Here is a 9,255-nt window from a genome sequence, read left to right on the forward strand (position 1 = left end):
ATAGAGAGACAGCAATCAGAAATCCAGAAGATTAACAATAAAATTTCAGAATTAGACAACTCAATAGAAAGTCATAGGAGCAGAACTGAGGCAATGGAAGTCAGAATTAGTGAGATTGAAGATAAAGCACTTGACATCAACTTATTTGAGGAAAAATCAGATAAAAAATTTTGAAAAAAAGGAAGAAACCCTAAGAATTATGTGGGACTCTATCAAGAAGAATAACCTACAAGTGACTGGAGTTTCAGAACTGGGGGGTGACAACAGAAAATACAGAGGGAATTGTTTAAGATTTGTTGGGAGGAAACTTCCCTGATATTGTGAAAGATGAGAAGATGCTCATCGAACCCCACATAAGGTAGATCCCAAAAGAAAGTCACCAAGACCTATTATAATCAAACTTGCCAAAACCAAAGACAAAGAGAATTTTAAGAGCAGCTAGGGATAAACTAAAAGTCATCTACAAAGGAGAGTCAATAAGACTAAGCTTGGACTACTCAGCAAAAGCCATGCAGGCAAGAAGGCAATGAGATGACATATACAAAGCCTTGAAGGAAAAAAATTGCCAGCCAAGAATTATATATCCAGCAAAACTATCTCTCAAACATGATGATGAAATTAGGACATTTCCAGATAAACAGAAGTTTAGGGAATTTTCAAAACCAAACCAAAATTATGAGAAATACTAAAGGGAGCCCTCCAATTAGAAAATAAATAACATCAGATAACAACCCAAGATTAGGACACAGGACAGATAGGGAAGACGTGAAAACAAAACAAAGCTAAAAGGCTGAAAAGAGAAACAAAGACATCAATATATAAAAGATGACAACATTAACACAAAAAAGAGGGACTAAACAATGTAGTCATAGATCTTTCATGTGGAAAGGAAGACAAGATGACATAAAGAAATAAAAGACTGGTTTAAAGTTAGAAAAATAGGGGTAAATATTAAGGTAACCACAAAGGAAAACTAACAATCCTACACATCAAAATAAAAAACAAGAAAAACATAAAGACTCAGAAAATACAAAATCAACAGCAATGAAAAAGATGAAAACAAAATACATAAAAACTTCTCAACACAGAAAATTAAGTGGAACAAAGAAACTGTCAGCAACACAAAAAATAAGACATCAAAATGACAGCACTAAACTCATACCTATCAATAATTACGCTGAATGTAAATGGACTAAATGCCCCAATAAAGAGACAGAGAGTGATAGAATGGATAAAAAAATATGATCCATATATATGCTTCCTTCAAGAGACACTGCTTAGACTTAAAGACACAAACTAAAACTCAAAGGATGGAAAAAAATATATCAAGCAAACAACAATTAAAAAAGAGCAGGAGTGGCAATATTAATGTCTGACAAAATAAAAGTAAAATCCACCACAAAGGATAAGGAAGGACACTATATAATGATTAAAGGGTCAATGGGTCAATACGCCAGGAGGACATAAGCATAGTAAATATTTACACACCCAATGACAGGGCTCCAAAATACATAAAACAAACTCTAACAGCATTGAAAAGAGAGATAGACAGCTCCACAATCATAGTAGGAGACTTCAACACAGTGAAAGACAGAACATCCAGAAAGAAGCTCAATAAAGACAGGGAAGATCTAAATGTCACAATCAACCAACTTGATCTCAAAGACATACATAGAACACTCTACCAACAGTAGCCAAGGATACTTTCTTTTCCAACGCACATGGAACATTCTCCAGAATAGATTATTTATTAGGCCATAAACCAAGCCTTAACAGAATCCAAAGCACCAAAATATTACAAAGCATCTTTTCTGACCATAAAGCCATAAAAGTAGAAATCAATAACAGAAAAAGCAAGGAAAAAAAATTAAACACATGGAGACAGAACAACAGCTTGCTCAAAAACTACTGGGTTATAGAAGAAATTAAGGACAGAATAAAGAAATTCATAGAATCAAATGAGCGTGAAAACACATCCTACCAGAACCTTTGAGACATAGCAAAAGCAGTGCTCAGAGGTCAATTTATAGCAATAAATGCACACATCCAAAAATAAGAAAGGACCAAAATCAAAACATTAACCCTACAGCTCAAACAAATAGAAAGATAGCAGCAAAAGAAGCTCTTGGACACCAAAAGAAAGCAAATATAAAAAGTAGAGCAGAATTAAATGAAATAGAGAATAGAAAAACAGTTGAAAGAGTTAACAAGACCAAAAGCTGGTTCTTGGAAAAAATCAACAAAATTGATAAACCGTTGGTCAAACTGACAAAAGAAAAACAGAAGAAGCAAATAACCCGAATAAGAAATGAGATGGGTGATATCACAGCAGACCCAATTGAAATTAAAAGTATTCTAACAGAATGTTATGGAAAATTGTACTCTAACAAATTTGAAAACCTAGAGGAAATGGACAAATTTCTAGAAACACACCTACCTGAATGAACACAAACAGAAGTAGAGCAACTAAATAAACCCATAACAAAAGAAGAGATTGAAAAAGGAATTAAAAAACTCCCAACAAAAAAAAAGCTCCGGCCCGGATGGTTCCACTGGAGAATTCTACCAAACTTTCTGAGAAGAGCTAACACCACTACTACTAAAGGTATTTCAGAGCATAGAAAAGGATGGCATACTCCCTAACTCATTCTATGAAGCCAGCATAACCCTGATACCAAAACCAGATAAAGATACCACAAAAAAAGAAAATTACAGACCAATATCCCTCATGAACAGAGACAAAAAAAATCCTCAATAAAGTTCTAGCCAATAGAATTCAACAACATATCAAAAAAATAATTCACTATGACCAAGTGGGATTTATACCATGTATGCAGGGATGGTTCAACATTAGAAAAACAATCAGTGTAATCAATCACATAAATAAAAGACGAGAACCACATGATCTTATCAATTGATGCAGAAAAGTCATTGGACAAAATCCAAAACCCATTCATGATAAAAACTCTCAGCAACATAGGAATAGAAGGGAAATTCCTCAACATAATAAAGGGCATTTATACAAAGCCAACAGCCAACATCATCCTAAATGGAGAGACTAAAAGCATTCCCCTTGAGAACAGGAACCAGACAAGGATGCCCTTTATCACCACTCTTATTCAACATTGTGCTGGAGGTCCTAGCCAGAGCAATTAGGCTAGAAAAAGAAATAAAGCACATCTAAATTGGTAGGGAAGAAGTCAAAGTATCTCTATTTGCAGATGATATGATCTTATTCACAGAAAACCCTAAAGAATCCATAAGAAAACTACTGAAACTAATAGAAGATTTCAGCAAATTATCAGGATACAAGATAAACATACAAAAATCTGTTGGATTTCTCTAAACCAACAAAGAGAACTTCGAAGAGGAAATCACCAAATCAATATCATTTACAATAGCCCCCAAGAAAATAAAATACTTAGGAATAAATCTAACCAGAGATGTAAAAGACCTATACAAAGAAAACTACAAGGCACTACTGTAAGAAACCAAAAGAGACGTACATAAGTGGAAAAAAGTACCTTGCTCATGGATAGGAAGACTCAACGTTGTGAAAATGTCAATTCTACCCAAAGCAATCTACAGATACAATGCAATCCTAATCCAAATTCCAACAGCATTTTTCAGGGAGATGGAGAAATAAATCACTGACTTCATATGGAAAGGGAAGAGGCCCCAGATAAGTAAAGCATTACTCAAGAAGAAGAACAAAGTGGGAGGCCTCAGACTACCTGATTTTAGAACCTATTACACCGCCATGGTAGTCAAAACAGCCTGGTACTGGTACAACAACAGATACGTAGACCAGTGGAACAGAATTGAGAATCCAGGCATAAATTCATCCACCTATGAGAAGCTGATATTTGACAAAGGCCCAAAGTCCATTAAATGGGGGAAAAGAAAGTCTCTTCAACAAACGGTGCTGGCATAACTGGATATCCATCAGCAAAAAATTGAAACAAGACCCAGATCTCATGTCATGCACAAAAACTAACTCAAAATGGATCAAAGACCTAAATATAAAATCTAAAATGATAAAGATCATGGAAGAAAAACTAGAGACAATGCTAGGAGCCCTAATACATGGCATAAACGGAATACAAACCATAAGTAACAATGCACAAACAGCAGAAGAGAAACTAGATAACTGGGAGCTCCTAAAAATCAAACACTTATGCTCATCAAAAGACTTCACCAAAATTGTAAAAAGACAACCTACAGACCTGGAAAAAATTTTTGGCTACAACAAATCCAATCAGCGTCTAATCTCTAAATTAATCTACAAGGTACTGCAAAACCTCAACAACAAAAAGACAAATAATCCAATTAAAAAATGGCCAAAGGATATGAACTGGCACTTCACCAAAGAAGACATTCAGGCAGCTAACAGATACATGCAGAAATGCTCACGATCATTAGCCATTAGTAAATGCAGATCAAAACTACAATGAGATACCATCTCACCCCAACAAGGCTAGCATTAATCCAAAAAATACACAAAATAATAAATGTTGGAGAGGTTGTGGAGAGACCGGAACACTTACACACTGTTGGTGGGAATGCAAAATGGTACAACCACTTTGGAAATTGATGTGGTGCTTCCTTCAAAAGCTAGAAGTAGAATTACCATACAATCCAGCAATCCTACTCCTTGGAATATATCCTAGAGAAATAAGAGCCGTCACACGAATAGACATACGCACACCCATGTTCATTGCAGCACTGTTTACTATAGCAAAAAGATGGAAACAACCTAAGCAGGTGCCCATCAACGGAGAGATAGATAAACAAATTATGGTATATTCACACAATGGAATACTACACAACGATAAAGAACAACAATGAGTCCATGGAACGTCTTATAACATGGATGAATCTGGAAGCCATTATGGTGAGTGAAATTAGTCAGTCACAAAAGGACAAATATTGTATAAGACCAATATTATAAGAACTCAAGAAAATGTTGAAACACAGAAGAAAACATTCTTTGATGGTTAAGAGGGTGGGGAGGGAGGGAGAGGGGTATTCACTCACTAGATAGTAGACAATAATTATCTCAGGTGAAGGGAAGGACAACACACACTATAGGGGAAGTCAGCACAACTGGACTAAACCAAAAGCTAAAAAGTTTCCTGAATACAACCAAACACTTTGAGGGACAGAGTAGCAGGGGTGGGGGTCTGGGGACCATGGTTTCAGGGGACATCTAGGTCAACTGGCATAACAAAGTTTGTTAAGAAAATGTTCTGCATCCCACTTTCATAAGTGGCGTCTGGGGTCTTAAAAGCTAGGGAGCAGCCATCTAAGATACATCAATTTGTCCCAAACCACCCGGAGCAAAGGAGAATGAAGAACACCAAAGACACAAGGAAAATATTAGCCCAATAGACAGAAAGGGCCACATAAACCAGAGACTTCATCAGCCTGAAACTAGAAGAACTAGATGGTGCCCAGCTACCACCAATGACCACCCTGACAGGGAACACAACAGAAAGTCTCTGATGCATCAAGAGAAAAGTTGGGTGCAGAACTCAACTTCTAGTAAAAAGACCAGACATAATGGTCTTACTGAGACTGGAGGGACCCTGGAAGACATGGCCCCCGGACTCTCTGTTAGCCCAAAATTGAAACCATTCGCGAAGCCAACTCTTCAGACAAAGATTAGATTGGACTATAAAACATAAAATGATACTCATAAAGAGTGTGCTTCTTAGCTCAAGTAGGTACATGAGTCTAAATGGGCAGCTCCTGTCCGGAAGTGAGATGAGAAGGCAGAAAGGGAAAGGAGCTGGTTGAATGGACACGGGAAATCCAGGGTGAAAAGGAAGAGTTTGCTGTCACAGTATGGGGAGTGCAACTAGGGTCACATAGCAGCGTGTGTATAAAGTTTTGTATGAGAAACTAACTTGAACTGTAACCTTTCATTTAGAGGACAATTTTTAAAAAAAGTATGCCTGAAGCTTTGGAAAATAAACCAGAAAAAAAAATTAGCTACAAAAAAAAAAGAGCATAATGCTCAAGGCAGACATTCTTTAGTAGTTAAGCTAAACTCTTTGGTTTTAAGTAACCTTCAGAGGATTTTTTTTTTTAAATTTAAATTGTTTTTTATTTTTATTTTTGGTTTAACGTTTAAAGATTATCTCAGGACAATAGTTTCAGGGGTTCATCCAACCTTATGGCCCCAGGAAGTCTGGAGTCCGTGAGAATTTGAAATTCTATTCTGCATTTTCCCCCTTTTGATCAGAATTCTTCTATGGAATCTTCGATCAAAATGTTCAGTAACAGTGGCCAGGCACCATCCAGTTCTTCTGGTCTCATGGCAAAGTAGGCAGTTGTTCATGGAGGCAACTAGTCACACATTTCATATCCTCTTCCTCTTCCTGACTCTCCTTCTTCCTCTGTTGTTCCAGATGAAAAGAGACCAATCGTTGTGGGTTGGATGGCCAAGCTTTAAGACCCCAGGCACTACGCAATGAACTAAGAGGTAGAACAGAAGCACTAAACAAGTTATTTAGGCCAATTAACTGGGATGCCCCATGAAACCATGTCGCTAAACCTCCAAACCAAGGAATCAAATCCCATGAGGTATTTGGTCGTAGTGCTGCTTTTCTTAATCACTTATTCTATTTATGGTCAGACCTATTTTTGTCTGTTTTGCTCCAGTGTCTAGACCAGTGCCTGACACATGGAAGGCATTCCATACATGTTTGTTGAAAGAATGAATAAATGCAGGGCACCGAGGGGAATACAAAGTAGAAAGCCCAGTCTTCTTTGGGATCTGGTCTTTGAGTCACTGCCTACCTTATCCACCTGGCTCAGCACCCTTTTCCACACCAGCCGTGCCCCTCATTCCACACACACCTCCAGGTTCTTAGGTCTCAGAACATGATGGTCCTGTCACCTGGGGTTACCGACTTTCCTTCGTTTCCTCACTGTTATTTCGTCTTCATTTACTCCACTACCAATGAGGCAATTACTAAACAGTTTGTCGTAAGTTTATTGGCAATCTGCTCTCACTTCCTCTGTCAATTCAATTCAACAAAAAAGTGTCTAAAGAGGTAAAAATACATTGTGCTAAGCTTTTAAGATACAAGACAAACATGTTCCCTGCTCCCAAAAATTTTATAATCTAGTGATGAAAATAAGCAAACAAATAAATATACTAACTGAAGGTTGTTATAAGTCCTATGAAGTATATAAAGAAACTATGACAGAAAATAATGGAGAGAAACGGCAGTACATAAGAGTATACAGGGAGGGTGTCTGTGAAAAGATATTTAAGGATGAGAAGGTGCTGACATGTTGAGCTTTACACGAGCCTTGTGCTCCCAAGAAACAGTAAAAAAAAAAACCTCCCAATCTTTTTGTTTTCTGAAATGCCCCCACCCTTTTGTGTTGTGTTAGAAAATGGTTAACTGCAAAGAAACACCCTTCCCCATGTGACTTAAATAAGATTTGATGTTCACTTTTTCTCATGATGTTGATAAGACTCACAAATGTCTCCCTTGTTAACTTGTGGCAATGCCAAACCCAGAGCTTACCCCTGTTGACAAGGTCAGATACAGAGCCCCCAGCTTTGTTCTTTGTCTCGTGAATGGTTAGCTGGGATTGAAACTGTCTCCTTAAACTAGCTAGCCACAGAAACAGAGGCGTAACTAAGGCATGGCAGATAGTGTGTGTGTCTTGGGTGCTGCTTGAGGTGGGGCGCTAAGGAGCCATTTCTATTGGCCCTCACAGTTTCCATCCCAGCTGTGAGAGATCCACATAAAAGTCTAAGGCAAAGCCACCCTGCCGAGACACTTTGATCTTCTGATCTGAGGTGCTCTCCCAGTTGCAGTAGCCTGAATAAAATCAATCTCCTTACTTGCTCAGTTTTTGTTTTTGACACTACTAGACATATGAACATTTCGGACGAAGGTCCTCAGGCAGAAATGGTAGTGCTGTTGTGAAAAACAGTCTGGCAGTTCCTCAAAACACTAGAGGTAGAGCTGCCATCTGACCCAGCAATTCCACTTCTAGGTAAATACCCTAAGGATCTAATAGAAGTGACACAAACAGATACATGCACACCTATGTTCTTCTCAGCACTGTTCACAATAGCAAAAAGATGGAAACAACCTAAGTGCCCATCAACAGATGAATGGATAAGTAAAATGCAGTACATAAGTACAATAGAATACCACTCAACAATAAAGAAAAATGAGTTTCCAAAACATCTTGGAACATGGATGAACCTGGAGGACATTGTGCTGAGAGGAATAAGTCTTATCACAAAAAAAGCAAATACTGTGTGTTTTTACTTTTATGAAATGACATGAACAAGTAAATATACAGAAACTAATAGTCATTAGTAGTTTTCAGGGATGACAGGCCAGGGCAGAAGGGGATTTACTCTCCACATAGTAGACACGTGTTATTTTTGGTGATGGAAAAGGTAACACCAAATGAGGGTGAAGTGTACACAGCATGACGAAGGTAAATGAGTCCCCTAAAAAATACACAAGAAAAAAGGACTTGGTAGTAGCTATGGCGTATATATCTTTGAAATGATAGCAAAAACAACCAAAAAATATATGTGCAGGTATATATGTATGTATGCAGGCATATATGTGTATAGGTATGTGTGAAATGCAAGTTGGAATAGCATCAGAAACTGTCTAACTTCAGAGGGGATAATGTGAGTCAAGATCAGCCCAAGGCTGATAAGGATGAGGTGGTGTCAGACATACCTCCACCCTTCAACCATTTTACCAATTCTGACACCAGCCATTCTCCCCCACGACACTTTACTTCTCTTCTGGGTTCAATAATCCATTGCAATGTCCACGTAGAAATCACAGACCATACTTAGGGTTAAGTGGTTTGTTGAGGAAGTAATAGGGTACAACTCAGGATCAAGATCAACAGACTACAACTCAAAATCAGGATCAGGAAGCATGTAGGAAAAGTCTCCTTTTTTCAGTACAAGACAGCTCTCTCTGCTCCTCTCAGCCCCCTCAGGACAGGCCTCCTCTCAGTTCCCTCAGGACAGGCTCCTCTTGGCTCTGCCATCTGTCACCACCAACTCTGCTGCTAGGCCCCTTCTGGGCCTATTGTCACTATTGCTCTGCCACAGGGTCCCTTCTGTGCCTCTCTCTGTCTCCAGTGTTACAGCCCTTGACCTGTGTTACAGCTCTTTTGGAGGTACCTTGCCTCCTCTCTCTCTCTGCTTCTTCTCTTTTCTTTCTTCTTTCTGCTTCTTTCTATCTGAAA

Source organism: Trichechus manatus, unplaced genomic scaffold (genome assembly GCF_000243295.1).
Source record: "Trichechus manatus latirostris isolate Lorelei unplaced genomic scaffold, TriManLat1.0 scaffold00161, whole genome shotgun sequence".
In the NCBI taxonomy this organism is placed as follows: Eukaryota; Metazoa; Chordata; class Mammalia; order Sirenia; family Trichechidae; genus Trichechus; species Trichechus manatus.